Raw genomic sequence first — 18,915 nt, forward strand, 5'->3', positions numbered from 1 at the left:
AAATCGAGCTACCATAGTTTCATTGTAACCAAATAGTAGGCCTGAGATTTTTTGACCTAAACGTTAGGTTCTTAGCGATAAGTAATTTTTTGACATAAAATATTTTTAAAAATGGGATGAGCTCACCAAAAAACAAATTATGTAATTAACAAAAAAGTTTTTTAAAAAATTGCTTAACGTCCAAAAATATTTATTCGATTAAGAATATAAATTTTATTTTTCTATACGATATTTTTTAAATAATTTTCATATAAATTGTCTTATCCTAGTTACATACTCCCTCCATTTCAATATAGATGATGTTTTAGGTGATTGTTTTTGTTTCACAATAGATGATGTTTTCACATATCTAGATAACTTTAATTTTATCAAAAACTGTGTAGCCAATTGTGTTTTTATTATTTTTGTTTATAATTAGATAAATTAGTTTAAAATTATATTTTAATGATTTTTTGTTTAGAAAATATAATTTCTTAATATGTATGCAAATAACCAAAACTTCATCTATTGTGAAACACATGGAGTATTAAAATCCAACAATTTTATCAAATGTGTTCATTGAATACAAACAAAACAATTTACAAATATAATAAGATATATTTTTGGGACACTAAATAATAAAAAATAATCTTGTGTTGAATAAGAATCTAGTAACTTACTTGAAGCTAGACCAGAAAAATATGTTCTGTCATCCAAATAATTTATTGATTTATTGGCAAACATCGTGTGTCAAATTTTCCAAACAGAAATAAATCATACAGTTGAGCAACGTGGCTGCACACGGATCACCACCGCCGCTAATCTGTACGGACCAGAAACATCTGGTGGTCAACAAGGCCTCCGGCTTAATTTCACCGCCCATATTTTCGATGGGTCCTAAACAGGACCGTCTCAATTATTTTTTCGAACCCTATTCGACCGCTTCACATGCACGTGCTATTAGACGGCTCTAGTCCTACATCTCTATTTTATACAGTGTAACAAAAAGAAAACTGTTTTCCATTCTATTATACTGATGATTTTTGTTAAATTTATTTTAAAAAAAAATAATGTTTCGCAACTTGTACTACATGTTCGAAGAAAACTGCAACTTGTAAGACTTTGTGTTATCTAGTAGAAAGTAACATTGAGAACACCACAATTTTGAAATCTCCCAGTTGTTTAAACGAAAGACATTTGTTTCGAATTTCTCTATCAACCAGTCTTACCATTATATACACAGTGGTAGGAGTTTCTCCATGCCTTCTTTGCTCCATGCCTTTTGTCGTTTCTCTCATTCCAAAAAGAGTGTATCGAAAGCTAGAGAACGTATCAGGTGAGGAATGTGGTGAGAAAGTCCAGACTGTTGTTGTTGATAAACTCCATTATCTCTGCCTAGAATATTGTGAAGCTCCCACGAACAAAGTCTTTAAGCAGCTGAGACCATAAATCAGCAGAAAGGAGACAAGAGAAGAACAAATGATCTCGGGTTTCTAGTAGATTTTAGAAGACACATGCTTAGTTTGTTCTAGAAGACCAAAGGAGCATGCAGTCTCTGGTTGATAAACGGTTGTGTATTGCTAGTTAAGTGAAGTAAGCATACTTTGGGGTGTCTTGCTTGAACCAAAGTTCTTTACTCCACTCGACAGTTTTTTCTTGCTGGTGGATTAGATTCCATGTGTTTCTGGTACTGAAAAAAATTGGTTTATACACACATCAATAGAACTTTTTCAAAAAGTAAAATCTTCACCATTTCAAAGCTTGGTTCTCTATTCTTCCATGGCTGATTCAATAATGTTTGGAATGTCCATACAATGGTTTCGCTTTCTTACTCTCGAAAGCAAAGCTGAAAAAACCGTTGCAGTCAAACTGACCCCTAGATCAATGCAGCCACGAGCTTCTGTGATATCATAAAAACATTCTAAGGACCCAGGCAAGATGGCTAATATTTACAATGTTCTGGTGGTTGTATCCACGGTCTCCCGTCTTGCAAATAAGGCAAAACAGTACGACAGTCTATACTTCCTACAGGGCAAAGTTGTTGATGACCAAGAGTCAAACCAAAAAGAGGTCCAATTACCATTTTCTACTTTTATCTTATGAAACTATTTTTGTTTTGCAAGGCATCTATTATAATTCAAGGCTTTCTCCACATCCAGGATCCTGCAGATTTTGTGATCCTAATAGACCATACCGTGTCTCCCTTAATCCAATACGTTTGAATCCATTTAGTCAAGAGCGAAGGTTGTGCAGACATGAATCTTCACAACAATTTCAGAGTGAAAACGTTGTTCATCTCCTTGAAAAATCTGAGACCCAACCCTCCTTCCTACATTGGGAGACAGAGCACATCCCATGCTACTTTTGCTTTCTTCGCATTCAAGGAAGGACTATACCAGAGGAATGCATAACTAAGACTGTAAATTTGTTTAATACATTGGTCCGACAGTTTGAAGCAAGTCATCCAAAAATTTATTATGCTCAGGAGAATCGATTTTATCAACTGCATTCTACCAACTATTGATAGAAAGTGATTGGTCCATAAATTGATACGCTTTTTTATCGTTTCATTAAGTAACTGATAGTCTTTCTGACGAGTGAACCCAAATACCGGACTGCCTCCACCACTGAATGGAGATACCGTTATGGGAACTGATGTTGCAAGGCGAAATCGAGTCAACTTCATAGAAGACGACGATTTCGAGATGGAATGAAGAGATACCAGAAGGAGTAATGGCAAAGAAGTCGCCCGTGACCCCCTACCTCGAGCGGGTGTTCTCCAAAAAGTTTGACGCCATCTACTCCATGGTAAAAAGATTCCCGGCAGTTGCTCCTCCTATTCTGAAGAAGCGACCCCAAATCTTACGCTGACACTCCCTTCGCGGATAAGATAGCGCTAGTAGAGATGCCAAGAAGTTCTCCTTTCCCAACATGAGGATGTACGATGGCACCAAGGACCTAGATAACCATGTGGCCCAGTACAAGCAACAAATTATCACTTTAGCAATCCAAAAAGAGCTAAGGGAAGCCATTATGTGCAAGGACCTCATATCAACCTTGATAGGATCTGCCTTACAATGGTCCAACGGGTAGATACACTCCTTCAAAACCGTGCCAAACAAGTTTGTAGAGCAATTCACAAGGAGCATAAGTCCCGAGAAGACGACTGACAACCTCTATGAGATCCTTCATCATCGAGCCGAGCCCCTGCGCAGCTTTATAGCATGTTTTAACCAATAAAAGGTAGCCATCCCAAGATGAAATGCCTCCACCGCAATCTCAACCTTCAAAAGAGGCTATTACGTGATGGAGACCTATATAAGGAACTCAACAAATATCAGTGCAAAACTATGGAAGACATATTATCCTGTGCATGGGCCCATGTAAAATGGGAAGACGATGTCGCGACTCGATCCAAGTTCCCTCTGAAGAAGAACCAGAAACGACAAGAAGAACCGAGATGAGAAATCCTATTAAAAGCCTGGCAAATAGGCAAGAAGCAAGAACTGGTGTAGGTATCAAAACCGACCCCTGAAGATAACCGAAGGGATAACATTGTCCATGTGGCCATATATCTCTCACCTTTCCATCTCAAAGCCGTAATTGGTCAATATTCTAAGGCAAATGAGTCCTCAGGTCAAATGGCCTGATAAGATGAAAGCACCAAATTCTTTCCAGAATCCGAACTGGTGGTGCGACTTCCACAGTGACCACAATCACAAAACAGAAGATTGCATCGCACTAAAGATGGTGGTTAACGAACTGCTAAAGAAAGGACACTTCTTGTAATTCTTCTCTGTAAGAGCTAAAAATCTCCGCAACAAGGAGACAACTAACAAGCCTGCGGGAACTGCTCCTGCCTGACCACCTCGACATGATAGGGTAATCAACGTCATCTATGGTGTGTCAGAAGTAAATGTCATAATTCAAGTGGCCGCCAAGAAGAGCACTAGAAATGCCATAAATGGTCTAGAATTCAGAAGATTCAACCGCTTTCTCCTGGAAACAGATGAAATCATTTTCACGGCCAAAAAGCAGGAGAAAGTCATATCCCCTCACCACCACCCTCTGTTTATATCGCTCACTGTAGCCAACTTTCTGGTAAAAAGAATATTGGTAGACATCGGGAGTTCCACCAACATCGTCTTCCTAACCGTCTCCAATGATTTGGGGTCGGAGGAAGATTCTTTGACACAAAATATCACCCCAATCGTAGTATCAAGCGGAGAGGTTAAACATACTACTGGAGAGGTCTCTCTTCCCGTTTACGCTGAAGGAATCAACACCACCAAATTTCTGGTAGTCGACTGGAAGTCATCTTACAACATGATACATGGACGCCCTTGGATTCACGATATTGGGACCGTCCCTTCAACACTCTTTTAGATAGTTAGATTTCCTAGCCCCTGGGGCATAAAGGAAACTAAGGGTGATTGGAAAAATTTCCGGTCCTACTATCAAACGAACTTGAAGGGAAAAACAAAATCATCATAGAAATTACAGAAGAAGCCTACCTTGCATACAGAGGAGATGGAGGTTGAAGAGATGGACGACCGCTGATCGAAGGAGATCCCACCAAAAACCTTAAGACATGCTCCAAAATTTCTGCAGGATTAAGGCGAAGACTGATTGATTTCTCCGGTCTAACTCCGACCGCTTTGCCTGGTCCCTCGTAGATATGCCGGGAATCGATCCAGAAATCTTTGTGCACATTTACATAATAATAGTTAGTGCGAAAAAGGATTAGATAGTCCACCATTATTTTATTTTATTGTTATTAAGAGCGACTTTTTGGATAATGTAATTTTTGGTCGTTTTTATTTGTTAAGAGAATTATTTAGTGTTTTTAATGTGTTATGTAGTAGTAGCTGATAGGTTAATATATTGTGTGTTTTTTTCCTAGTAATGTGTTGTTGTGTGTATAGTACTTGTTAGTAGTGAATTGAGCATATAATGTAAAAGCATATTGAATTTCAATAACTTTGCATTTAGGCATTTGTCGATTTTAAGATTAATGGTTTCAACGTCAAAATTGTATTTTATTTTATTTTCATATTTTTGAACATTATAACTTTTAAGATGTTTTTTTACTCTCTCCATATTTTGACCTTGAGCCATTACCATCTCTGTTTTTCGTTTATCTTTCTAGTGTGTGGTGCTTCTCACCATCACCGGAAAAAGACTCACCTCATGCTCTTGTTCTTCCTCGCCTTCTTTGTCGGTGAGATCATACGGAATTTTTTTTAAAACGACTTTATGAGTTCCCAGTTGTGTGGTTGTTTCTCACAACGTTGTAGGCTTTTCGAGTCAATATTGGTTGCTCCTCTTCTTCCTTAGATATTGGCTAATGTTAGGAACTGCATCTCCTTGGGTTGGGTCAGATTTTAGTCGTCTTTGATGTTGGCTTTCTCGTCGTTGGCTTACTGTCAATAGTCCTTGCTCGTCTTGGTTTTCAAGATCTAGTTTTTGGAGATCTGACTTCTATGCTCTCTATCATAGCTCTAGGACAGCTCCACATTTTGTTGATTTTGTTGTCTCCCTTTCACTCTATGTTTTTTCATTTCGTTGCAGCTTTCATTGCTGTTCGCATCTGTTGTAGCTCTCCGTTTCACCATGCTTACCACTCCAGGTTTGGATAATGTTTTTGTTCGTGTATGCTATGTGGGCTTTGAAGGTTATTTCTGGTCTCAAGCTTATTTTATGATTTCACGGTGGTTGGTTTCTATTATTCTTTTCTCACATTGTTTCTCTTCTTCTCATGTTTCCTTTGGTATAGGTGTGCAGAGTTAGTCTTTTGGAGCTTTTTTCTCTTCTATCGAGAGCTTTGTGTTTCTTCACTTGAATGGGCGCCTTGTCTATTCTTGTTTAGTTTGTGAGGTGTTTCTTACCTTTTTGCTAGTGGTTGTGCATCCAGTACTTTAGGCAAGTATCTTCCTCCATCGTGGTGACTTTGGCCTTCCGATTATTCTTCTCCTTCTGGTCCGCTTTCTTGGTTCTTTGCGTTGGTGCTTGTTCGCACTTATTTTTTTTGGGGAATTGCTTTGTTTCAGATTTTATCTTTCTTTATTTTTTTTTACTTGTTCTAGCCAAGACACTTTATGGTACAATGAGGTAAGTTAGTCATCGTTCTTGATCTTCTTTCTGTTCTAGGCCTCTATTGAATTAGTGTTACTATGCCATTTTGTTTTTCCAGTGATAATGGAGGTTTTAGGTTTAAATTTTGTGTTGTGCTCTAATTTCTTATTTTTAGTTTGGTTATTTTTTTTAACTTTAATAGTAAAATAAATATATAATTTGTAAAAAAAATAATAGAAAATAGTAAAAATAATAAAATGATGAAAGTTTATGCTATTTTTAGTTGTGAGTAAATTAAATATTTAAAATATATTTATATCATTTTTCTTATTTTAAAATTTTAGTGATCAATAAAATAGATTCTCAAGCTCTAATGATACTTAATGTGAGAAGAATTAGATAGTGCAGAATTAAAAAGTGATGTGACAAATTGTAATAATTTAAAAGAAAAAATATTTAAAATACAAAAAGAAAAAACATGTTGACACATGTCAGCAAACCCATCTTCCACATGTCATAAGAATAGAACAAAGTGTACTTTTATAACTTTAATAGTAAAATAAATATATAATTTGTAAAAGAACTAATAGGAAATAGTAAAAATAATAATATGAAAGTTTATGCTATTTTTAGCTGTGAATAAATTAAATATTTAAAATATGTTTATACTATTTTACTTATTTTTATAATTTTAGTGACCAATAAAATAGATTCTCAAACTATAATGATACTTAATGTGAGAAGGATTAGATAGTGCACAATTAAAAAGTAATGGGACAAATCGTAATAATCTAAAAGAAAAATGATTTAAAATACAAAAAGAAAAAACATGTGGACACATGTCAACAGACCCTTCTTCTACATGTCATAAGAATAGAACAAAGTTTACTTTATATATATAGATGTATAAGCATTATAGAGAAAGCTTCGGTGCAACTGTGCAAGAGTAAATTTTGAAAATATTCTTTTAAGCTCTTTTGCATCTAGATATATTTCTTTTGGAATATAATAACTATACTCTATGATTAACCTAAAAAGCAGATTAAAAAGGTTGTGCTGTTCAAAATTTTCTAGGAAAGGTTGGTGATTAATTACCAAATGAAGAAAAACAAAAATATAAGGAAGAGGAAATTTAAGATTCCATATATACGAAATCAACTAAATTAAATCCCTAAGCTAAAAAAAATGATTGGTTTTCTGGTCTCTGAGATTCTCAATATCAGTGGAACATTTTCAGCTAGTAGATACTTAAAACCCTCCATATTTGAACACCTCGCAAACTCTTCTCATCTTTGAAAACACCAAAAAAAGATTTAAAAGAATAAATAGTTTTTCGTCATACACATTTTCTATTTGTTTTGGTTAGTATCTCTCACTAGCTCATCTCATGGACCACAATATTAATGACCAAATCACTAACCCGTCGACTCATCGTCTTCATCTTGTTGTTACTCATCAAAGATGTACTATTGTCATATCTTCCTATTCACTTCTCTGTCTTCAAAAAACCCTTACTACTCTGTCATAAAACCCTTACTACTCTGCATGAACCTCTTTCGATTCTCTCAGATTTTTTTCTTTATTTATCCCACAGTTTTCTTGCTTCTCAGTGAGTATTTAAAGTTTAACGTCTCATTGTACGTGATTTTAAGTTATGGAATTACATATTCAGGAATTTAAAATCATGTGTCTTTGTGTTGATGTGATTGGCACTACACAAAAGTTCAAAAATATAAACGAAAATAAAAAATGCGATGAAATTTATAAATGATAATCTTTTAATTCATTGAAATCCTATGAAATAATTCCCTCATAGATTTATTAATTTTAAATCATTAAATTAGTTGATATTTCAATTATATAAAAATAACAATATATTTTGAGTTTTAGAAAATATCATTGTATTAAAATTATAGATATGCTCTTACAATTTTCACCAATAGAGTTACCAATTTGCCATGGTAATTTGTTGACCATAACTTTACAATAATGACCAAAACGATTTTATATATATTAAAGTGACAGCTAATTTACCAGTCAAATATGTAAATTAGTCAAAACACTCTTTTCATGAACATTAAATGTCTATAAACAATGTACCATCCTTCCATATATGTCCTTTTACATATATATATGTATTGGAGACCCTGATGGTTTCATTTCACCTACCAAAAATAAAACAATCAGGATCTAGAACCTCATGGAAAAGAATTATGATCTCGCTAAGGAGCTAGAGATGGAGAAAGAGAAGGAAAACAAACTGAAGGAATTTGTAATTGAAAATAAGTTAGACAAAAAGTGGTGGAATATTCCTGTGGAAGGCTTGAGTATCGTGGAGTTAAAGCAGAGGCACCAAGCTTTTGTAAATTTGTCTTCTAGCTTATTCGGTAAGGACTCACACTGGTTGGGAAAAAACGGTGGTGGTTCATCTTCTGATCCTTTGAAACGTGGATATTGTGATGATGGCAAAACTGAACCATGTGAATAAACTTGATTTAATGTTTTCATATTTTAATTAATGTTGTTGTCTTTATATATTTAGTTATGGGATTGGTGATATGAGATTCCAAAAAAAGATTGGTAATTTGTATCATGAATTATATAATTAAAGTAACCTATTAAGCCAATGTTGAAACTTATCCATAATATTTTGTGTTACAAGATATAACTTTTATATGTTTATTAAATAATTTAAATTTTTTATAGGGTTCTCTAGATTAAATTAAATTTTTGATTTGCCTTTTTCTGCAAGTACGAACACAAGTTTTTAATTTTATGTTATGATGTTCCATGAAACTCAGGAGATTGTAGTTGACCAATGTTTTTCCTGCATGCCAAATGCTTATGCAAGTTCACTACTAGAGCATTACATCTCCTTTGATTTAGTAATGTATTATTTTGGTAAATTACAACAATAAGAGAATGCAAAGGAAAAGAGATTTAGACTGTTATTCTCTAATGATAGAATGTTCGTAAAATGATTTATTTGTTGTTTCTGTATTGAACAACGACCAATCTAACAGTGACTGATCAGCAAAAGAAGTGTCTTTTGGTTGTGTGGTTTAAAAGTTTGAGTTATGCTCGTACATTAATCATGTATGCATACATGCATCTTATTTATATGTGGCATTATATATGAGGAAATAATCTTTTAAGCTCTTTTGCATCTAGATATATTCCTTTTGAGATACAGAAATAATTATACGCTATAATTAACCTAAAAAGTAGATTAAAAAGGTTGTGATGTTCAAAACTTTCTAGGAAAGGTTGGTGGCTAGTTACCAAATAAAAAAAAGATAAGAAAGATGAAATTAAAGATTCCATATATACGAAACCAACTAAAATAAATCACTAAGATAAAAAAGGATTAGTTTTCGGGTCTATGAGATTTTTAATATCAACGAAAAAATTTCAGCCAGTAGATACTCAAAAAACCTCCACATTATAACACTTCGCAAACTCTTCTCATCTTTGAAACACCAAAAAGATTTAAACCCATAAATATTTTTTTCGTCATAGACGTTTTCTATTTGTTTTGGTTGGTATTTCTCACTAGCTCATCTCCTGGACCACAATATCAATGACCCTATCACTAACCCGTCGACTCATCGTCTTCATACTGTTTTTACTCATCAAAGATGTACTATTGTCAACTCTTCCTATTCACTTCTCAGTCTTCAACAAACCAGTACAACTATGTCATAAAACCTTGTTCCTTAATTTAAGAATGCATGAACCTCTTTTGATTCCCTCAGATTTTTTTCTTTATTTATCCCACAATTTTCTTGCTTTTTACTGAGTATTTAAATTTTATCGTCTCACTGTATGTGATTTTATGTTTAATCTGGAATGACATATTCATTATTTTTAAAATTCTGTGTATGTGTGTTGATTTGATTGGCACCACTCAAAAGTTCAAAAGTATAAACGAAAATAAAAATAAATGCGATAAAATTTATAAATGATAATCTTTAATTCATTAAAATCCTACGAAATAATTCTATCACAGATTTATTTTTTAATTTTAAATCATAAATCAGTTGATATTTAAGTTATATAGAAATAACAATATATTTTTTGAGTTTGACAAATTCTCATTGTATTAAAATTGTAAATATGCTCTTACAATTTTCACCAATTGAATTACCAATTTTCCATAGTAATTTATTGACTATAACTTTACAACAATGACTAAAGAGTTTCTATATATATTAAAGTAACCGCCAGTTTACCAGTCAAATATGTAAATTAGTCAAAATATTATTTTCATGAAAATTAAATGTCTAAAAACAATGTACCATCCTTCTATATATCTCTTTTTACCTATATATATATATGTATTGGGGACTCTGATGGTTTCATTTCACCTACCAAAAATAAAACACTCAGGATCTAGAACCTCATGGAAAAGAATTATGATCTCGTTCAGGAGGTAGAGATGGAGAAAGAGAAGGAAAAGAAACTGAAGGAATTTGTAATTGAAAATAAGTTAGACAAAAAGTGGTGGAATATTCTTGTGGAAGGCTTGAGCATCGAGGAGTTAAAGTAGTGGCACCAAGCTTTTGTACATTCGTCTTCTAGCTTATTCAGTAAGGATTCACACTGGTTGGAAAAAGACGGTGGTGGTTCATCTTCTGATCCTGCGGGACGTGGATATTGTGATGATGGTAAACCTGAACCATGTGAATAAACTTGATTTAATGTATTCATATTTTAATTAATGTTGTTGACTTCAAGGGCGGACCCACCTTGGGAAGGGGTGTGGTACGTGCCCCATACTGATTATATAAATTTTTGTGATCTGCCTGAACATAAAAGTTGTCTAGCTCTTGTGGCTTAAGTGGCTCCATATGCCCCACCCATTTCCAAGTTCGATTCTCATCCATCCATCTCTACTCTCTGTTTCTACACACTTAATTACCTTTTTAAAATTAAATATCTTTTCCTTTCCCTTTTTTTTGTTACCTAGAACTATTTCTTTGTTCCTTAAATTTTCTATACAGCTATATAACCATTTCATACAATATTTTCCTTTTTTTTCTTTTCTTTTTGCTACATAAAACTATTCCTTTTTTTCTTCATTAGCTTTTTCTTCTTTTTAATATTAAAATTTCAATTTATTCTAATTACACTCTAACAATTATTTCTATTATTTTTAACTTTTCAATATTATATCAAAATACTAAATGGAATAAAGGTTTTAACTATTATATGCAGTATATGATTTATAACATTACTTAAATGGAAGATTTAATTATCAAAAAATTATGAAATTATTATTTCTTTGTATGGTTAATTTAAAATAAGAGGTAAAAATTTAGTGACTATCGTAAATTTGTTTAAAAAAATAAAAATAAAGTCTAATTCATTAAATTATTATATATTTTAATTATCTATATTTATTGTGCCACACATTAATTTTTTTTCTAGATCCGCCCCTGGTTGACTTTATATATTTAGTTATGGGATTGGTGATATGAGATTCCAAAAAAAGATTGGTAATTTGTACCATGAATTATATAATTAAAGTAAACTATTAAGCCAATGTTGAAGCTTATCTATAATATTTTGTGTTACAAGATATCATTTTTATATATTTATTAAATATTTAAGTTTATTATAAGGTTCTCTAGTTTAAATTATATTTTGGATTTGCCTTTTTCTGCAAGAACGAACACAAGTTTTTAATTTTATGTTATGATGTTCTATGAACTCAGGAGATCGTAGTTGACCAATGTTTTTCTTGCATCTCAAATGCTTATACAAGTTCACTAATAGAGCATTACATATCCTTTCATTTAGTAATGTATTATTTTGGTAAATTACAACAATGAGAGAATGTAATGAAAGGAGGAATTAGACTATTATTCTATAATGATATAATATTCGTAAAATGATTTATTTGCTGTTTGTGTATTTAACAATGACAAGTATAACAGTGACTGATCAGCAAACAAAGTGCTCAGTGGTTGTATAGTTTAAAAGTCTGAGTCATGCTCGTACATTAGCCATGTATGCATAATGCATCTTATTTATATGTGACATTACATATTAGGTATTTTTTAGAATTCTAAAGGGGGAATCCCCTATATATTATTTGAGAAGCATTACAACATTTTTTTTGTAGCCACGTGTCATAACTAAAATGATTTTTAGAATCCTTAGAGAAATAGGTTGGTCCATCTAAATATATAATAAACTTTTTATTAGACCACAATAAATACATTATTATTGTGCTTCATTATTTCCTTAAATAAGATTACGGAATTACCAAATGTGGCTAAAGTATATATGACAATTAATGATTTTGAATAGTAAAGATTTGATAAAAAGAAATGTGTATTATAACTATTTTTGTTTAATTTTAAGCTATTAAAATAAATTAAACAATAATAGTAACCTTATAATAAAAATTAAAAAAATTATTTATATATTATATTTTGAATTTTTAAAAACGAGTATAAATTACTAAAACTGTTAAAAGTTTCACATTCAAATTTTGTGATCTATGATTAAAACTTTTGTTATGACATTCTACAAATAATAAAAAAATAATATAAGTTGAAAGTCTCATTTAATAAGTATCAAAAATAAAAGATATATAAATATATGTATCATTTTAAATTAAACTATATGCCATATAAAAATACATAAATATCTTAAATTTGAAATTTACTTTGAACATTTTTTTGATAAAAAATTTGAAAATTATTGACAACTGAATTTTTTTAAATATTATAATGTACTTAAACCATTAATCCCACAGTGAAAATTTTATTATCACTAATTTAGACTTTTTGCTATAACAGATACAAATGATAAAAAAATATAAGCAAAAAGCTTCATCTAATAAATATTAATATTAAAATATACCATATATATATGTTACTATCACTTAAATTTAATTATATATCATATCAAATAAAAAAAATATTTTTTCGATTTATAAAATTTGTTTATATGTTCGCCCCAATTTAATTATATAAATAGTAGATAATGACTTTTTAATTATACAATATATATTTATTATCTGATAATATGTTATAAACATATAATATATAAAATAATTTATATATATAATCATCCCGCGCAAGGCGCGGGTCTTAACCTAGTTAGACTATTATTCTATAATGATTTATAATGACTAAATTATAACAATGAAAGAATGCAATGGAAGGGGGAATTAGACTATTATTAATATTCGTAATGATAGAATACTCTATAATGATATAATATTCAAAGGAAAGGAGATTTAGACTATTATTCTGTAATGATAGAATGTTCATAAAATGATTTATTTGTTGTTTCTGTATTGAATAATGACCAATCTAACAGTGACTGATCAGCAAAAGAAGTGTCTTTTGGTTGTATGGTTTAAAAATTTGAGTTATGCTCGTACATTAATCATGTATGCATACATGCATCTTATTTATATGTGGCATTATATATGTGAAAATATTCTTTTAAGCTCTTTTGCATCTAGATATATTCCTTTTGGGATATAGAAATAATTATACGCTATAATTAACCTAAAAATCAGATTTAAAAGGTTGTGTTGTTCAAAGCTTTCTAGGAAAGGTTGGTGGCTAGTTACCAAATAAATAAAAAAGATAAGAAAGATGAAATTAAAGATTTCATATATACGAAACCAACTAAAATAAATCCCTAAGATAAAAAAAAAGATTAGTTTTCTGGTTTATGAGATTTTTAATATCAACGAAAAAATTTCAGCCAGTAGATATTTAAAAACCTCCACCTTATAACAATTCGCAAACTCTTCTCATCTTTGAAACACCAAAAATATATAAACGCATAAATATTTTTTCCGTCATAGACGTTTTCTATTTGTTTTGGTTGGTATCTCTCACTAGCTCATCTCCTGGACCACAATATCAATGACCCTATCACTAACCCGTCGATTTATCGTCTTCATACTGTTCTTACTCATCAAAGATGTACTATATTCATATCTTCCTATTCACTTCTCAGTCTTCAACAAACCAGTACAACTATGTCATAAAACCTTGTTCCTTAATTTAAGAATGCATGAACCTCTTTTGATTCCCTAAGATTTTTTTCTTTATTTATCCCACAATTTTCTTGCTTCTTACTGAGTATTTAAATTTTATCGTCTCACTGTATGTGATTTTATGTTTAATCTGAAATTACATATTCATGATTTTTAAAATTCTGTTATGTGTGTTGATTTGATTGGCACTACTCAAAAGTTCAAAAATATAAACGAAAATATAAAAAAATGCGATGAAATTTATAAATGATAATCTATAATTCATTAAAATCCTACGTAATAATTCTCTCAGAGATTTATTTACTAATTTTAAATCATAAATCAATTGATATTTAAGTTATATAGAAATAACAATATATATTTTGAGTTTGACAAATTCTCATTGTATTAAAATTGTAAATATGCTCTTACAATTTTCACCAATTGAATTAACAATTTTCCATAGTAATTTATTGACTATAACTTTACAATAATGAGTGAAGAGTTTCTATATATATTAAAGTGACTGCCAGTTTACCAGTCAAATATGTTAATTAGTCAAAATACTCTTTTCATGAACATTAAATGTCTAAAAACAATGTACCATCTGTGACAGCCCCGATCTGGTCTAAGTATAAGTTTACTCGACCAGCCGTGTAACAATCAAACAGGAACATGCACAGCCGATCACTCGTAACTGAAACCAAACCGAGAAGCCACAATGTGTACATAAACGACTAACCCGAAGTTCCCGAAATAAATCGAGGTACCTTAGGCCAACCGCCTAAGTACACATATCCTATTAGGTACAACCCGAGGCTTTACAACCTTAAGAGTAATACCCAATAGTTGGTTCGTCCGGACAAGGACTAATATCATTTGGAACCCGTACTTTAAAAACATTCTTTATACACTATATACTTATTCATTTAAAAGAATCTTACAAAATCTTATAGATTAACCTCGAGTTTTCGGTCAAAAAACCTTATACATAAAGTATATCAAAACGACTGCAAGGATAATAAAATTACCGCTGGCTAATGTCGTTCCTTCTCGTCGTAGAGTAAAGGTCTCTCACCTACTGGTTACCTGCATATCAAATGAGTTATGAGTAACTAGTTTACTCACTGAGTCTAATCCCACACCCAAACACATATCAATAGTATCCCGAGCAAGTGGCACCGTTTGAATGCAGTGGAATTATATTCCATAATTAATATAATTATAAGGCCTATCCTTCCATCATTGGGAATCTAATCATATACCTCAGTTCCTATTCCCGTCTCTCATATCATTCATATAATCATATATATATATATATATATATATATATATATATACCAGACCCGAGAAACCACAAAGGCTAAACGAGTCTAGCGAGTTAGCATCACCATCATCGCCATCAGATATTCAAAGATCGAACATCTAACGCTGCATGCAGTTACACGGCCTCCAGGGTGCGACCCCATCATCGTGTCTTCGTGACCTTGTTCGATATCGCAGGACCAATTCACGGTAATCATCATTCATACGGGAATATTTTGGAAGACATGTTTATAATAAGACTTCACATGATTAATACTTCCATACTTAATTATATTATATATTAGTACTTGAGAACAAGTACGTACTATGGCTTGGGAGTAAACCTCTATGAACATTCAGCAATATTTAATAAGCGTTTACACTAAGTAAACACCTCACCAATTCAATATTGATCAGACATAGCCTATCAATCATCTACAATCAGTGCATTCAATCAATAAATATTCATTCACTACTCATCAATCATCTATCTAGACTCACCTTTGATTCTTTGAGATTGGCTAATCAAGACTAGACTCGAGCTCAAGCTAATCACACTCCACTTCTGGTACACTTGAGATTCAAAACAGCACAATTATCTGACTGATCCGACCACTCTCCTTGATATCTGAATTCAAACCAAGTGACTGAGCGGCTACAAGGAGTGACTGGACCGATCTAGAAAAACTCCACAACCAACTAGACAGAAAACGGTTTTACATGATGAACCAGTCTTATCCTTCAACTTTACTCGACCACTGACCTGAAACAGAGCAGTTCATAACATGATCTTCAATCCTACAGTTCGGTTCTGAAGAAGATATTTAAATCAGTTCCTAACAGCTCGGTTTACAACAAGGTTAATCAATTCAGCTCAGGTGTATTCAAGACCATGACCAGTTCAGTTCATATTAAATCCAATCAGTTCATAATAGATGAGGTAATTCTATTCCAGCAAACTGATTTATTTATTAATCCGAAATAATTAAATCTGAACCGAAGAAATGCTTAGATAATTGATCAATGACAACAGCTTAACTAAACAACATCTGATGCTGATCAAGAGATGACTGAGACAAGAGACTGAAGCTTACAACAACAACTGGTGGCCAGATGAACTCAGATGATTCTCTTCTTCAAGCTTAGCTCACAGCTGGACTGATTTCAAAGAGACATCAAGCTTCAGTTCAGATCAGAAACAGAACAAGACCTAGGTTTTATTCTGAATATCTCACCTTTTTATCTTCCACACATCATCAGACTGAACTAAGGTGATGAAAAAAAATCATCCAAGGAGTTTTCTGAATTTTCTCTGATTTTTCTCTGATTTTTCTCTCAATCTTTCTCACTGATTTTCTCTGAATATTTTCTCTGCTTTCTTGTGGTTATGGATGACCAGAAGAGAGAAGATGGTGTTTTATAACATAAGAAGTTGCTCAGGTGAGGGTTTCACTCAGCACAAAGCAAGGCTGATAAAGGACATGTGGAGAGCAACTTCAGCACTTCCAACAGCAAGCTGCTGTCCTTTCCCTCCCAAGAAGAAAGCTGCAAGCAGCTAGTGACAATCATGTGACTGAATTAATGAGCAAGCAGGCAAGCAAGTAGGTGCAGGTCATGTGACTTAATTACTGAGGAAGCAAGTAGTCTAGAAGGTGCAAAGCATGTGACTGTTCAGAAATAATTTTAAGAGTTTTTTTTGATATTTTTTGGACTGTTTCGACTAAATATTTTTCATCATTCGAATCTCGTCCTGCTCTAAATAAACTCGCCCATCATGAATAAAAATCGACAATAATAGTTAACACTCGACCAGAACCATCAAGAGATGGTTTTTCGACCAAAAGACAGCCCCGTCGAGATTAATTCACCGTGCCGATTTTTATTTAAATTCTGATCGATCAATCTTCAAACTGATCTTAAAGAATTTTCTCGACCAAAATTATATCTGCTCGTGAGGGTTATTACACCATCCTTCCATATACCTCTTATATATATATATATATGTATGTATTGGGGACCCTGATGGTTTCATTTCACCTACCAAAAATAAAACACACAGGATCTAGAACCTCACGGAAAAGAATTATGATCTCGCTAAGGAGCTAGAGATGGAGAAAGAGAAGGAAAACAAACTGAAGGAATTTGTAATTGAAAATAAGTTAGACAAAAAGTGGTGGAATATTCATGTGGAAGGCTTGAGTATCGAGGAGTTAAAGCAGAGGCACCAAGCTTTTGTACATTTGTCTTCTAGCTTATTCGGTAAGGATTCACACTGGTTGGGAAAAGACGGTGGTGGTTCATCTTCTGATCCTGCGAGACGTGGACATTGTGATGATGGCAAAACTGAACCATGTGAATAAACTTGATTTAATATTTTCATTTTTTAATTAATGTTGTTGTCTTTATATATTTAGTTATGGGATTGGTGATATGAGATTCCCAAAAAGATTGGTAATTTGTATCATGAATTATATAATTAAAGTAACCTATTAAGCCAATGTTGAAACTTATCCATAATATTTTGTGTTACAAGATATCTTTTTTATATGTTTATTAAATAATTTAAATTTTTTATAGGGTTCTCTAGATTAAATTATATTTTCGATTTGCCTTTTTCTGCAAGTATGAACACAAGTTTTTAATTTTATATTATGATGTTCCATGAACTCAGGAGATTGTAGTTGACCAATGTTTTTCCTGCTTGCCAAATGCTTATGCAAGTTCACTACTAGAGCATTACATCTCCTTTGATTTAGTAATGTATTATTTAGGTAAATTACAACAATGAGAGAATGCAAAGGAAAGGAGATTTAGACTGTTATTCTGTAATGATAGAATGTTCGTAAAATGATTTATTTGCTGTTTCTGTATTGAACAACGACCAATCTAACAGTGACTGATCAGCAGAAGAAGTGCCTTTTGGTTGTATCGTTTAAAAGTTTGAGTTATGCTCGTACATTAATCATGTATGCATACATGCATCTTATTTATATGTGGCATTATATATGTAAAAATATTCTTTTAAGCTCTTTTGCATCTAGATATATTCCTTTTGGGATATAGAATTAAGTATACACTATAATTAACCTAAAAAGCAGATTAAAAAGGTTGTGATGTTCAAAACTTTCTAGGAAAGGTTGGTGGCTAGTTACCAAATATACGAAATCAACTAAAATAAATCCCTAAGATAAAAAAGGATTAGTTTTCGGGTATATGAAACCAACTAAAATAAATCCCTAAGATAAAAAAGGATTAGTTTTCGGGTATATGAGATTTTTAATATCAACGAAAAAATTTCAGCCAGTAGATACTTAAAAACCTCCACATTATAACACTTCGTAAACTCTTCTCATCTTTGAAACACCAAAAAAATTTAAACGCATAAATATTTTTTTCGTCATAGACGTTTTCTATTTGTGTTGGTTGGTGTCTTTCACTAGCTCATCTCCTGGACCACAATATCAATGACCCTATCACTAACCCGTCGACTCATCGTCTTCATACTGTTCTTACTCATCAAAGATGTACTATATTCATCTCTTCCTATT

General features: G+C 32.2%; 2 long non-coding RNA genes across 4 annotated transcripts; both read right to left on the bottom strand.

Annotated features, from left to right (window-relative positions):
* Positions 1 to 1,016: 1,016 nt before the first annotated feature.
* On the bottom strand, positions 1,017 to 12,349 carry LOC103833614. Of its 3 annotated transcripts, none has more exons than XR_001955694.2 (2): positions 4,494 to 12,349; positions 1,017 to 4,358 (listed from the first exon to the last, which is right to left on the bottom strand). It is a non-coding gene; the product is annotated as an uncharacterized LOC103833614 (long non-coding RNA). The 3 variants fall into 3 exon arrangements; XR_626236.3 differs by having other exon boundaries at positions 1,017 to 4,385; XR_004450257.1 differs by having other exon boundaries at positions 1,017 to 4,402.
* A 3,131-nt stretch (positions 12,350 to 15,480) lies between these two features.
* On the bottom strand, positions 15,481 to 17,057 carry LOC117127405. Its single transcript, XR_004450423.1, has 3 exons — positions 16,603 to 17,057; positions 16,462 to 16,525; positions 15,481 to 16,130 (listed from the first exon to the last, which is right to left on the bottom strand). It is a non-coding gene; the product is annotated as an uncharacterized LOC117127405 (long non-coding RNA).
* Between the last annotated feature and the right edge of the window lie 1,858 nt (positions 17,058 to 18,915).

Source organism: Brassica rapa, chromosome A08 (assembly GCF_000309985.2).
Source record: "Brassica rapa cultivar Chiifu-401-42 chromosome A08, CAAS_Brap_v3.01, whole genome shotgun sequence".
In the NCBI taxonomy this organism is placed as follows: Eukaryota; Viridiplantae; Streptophyta; class Magnoliopsida; order Brassicales; family Brassicaceae; genus Brassica; species Brassica rapa.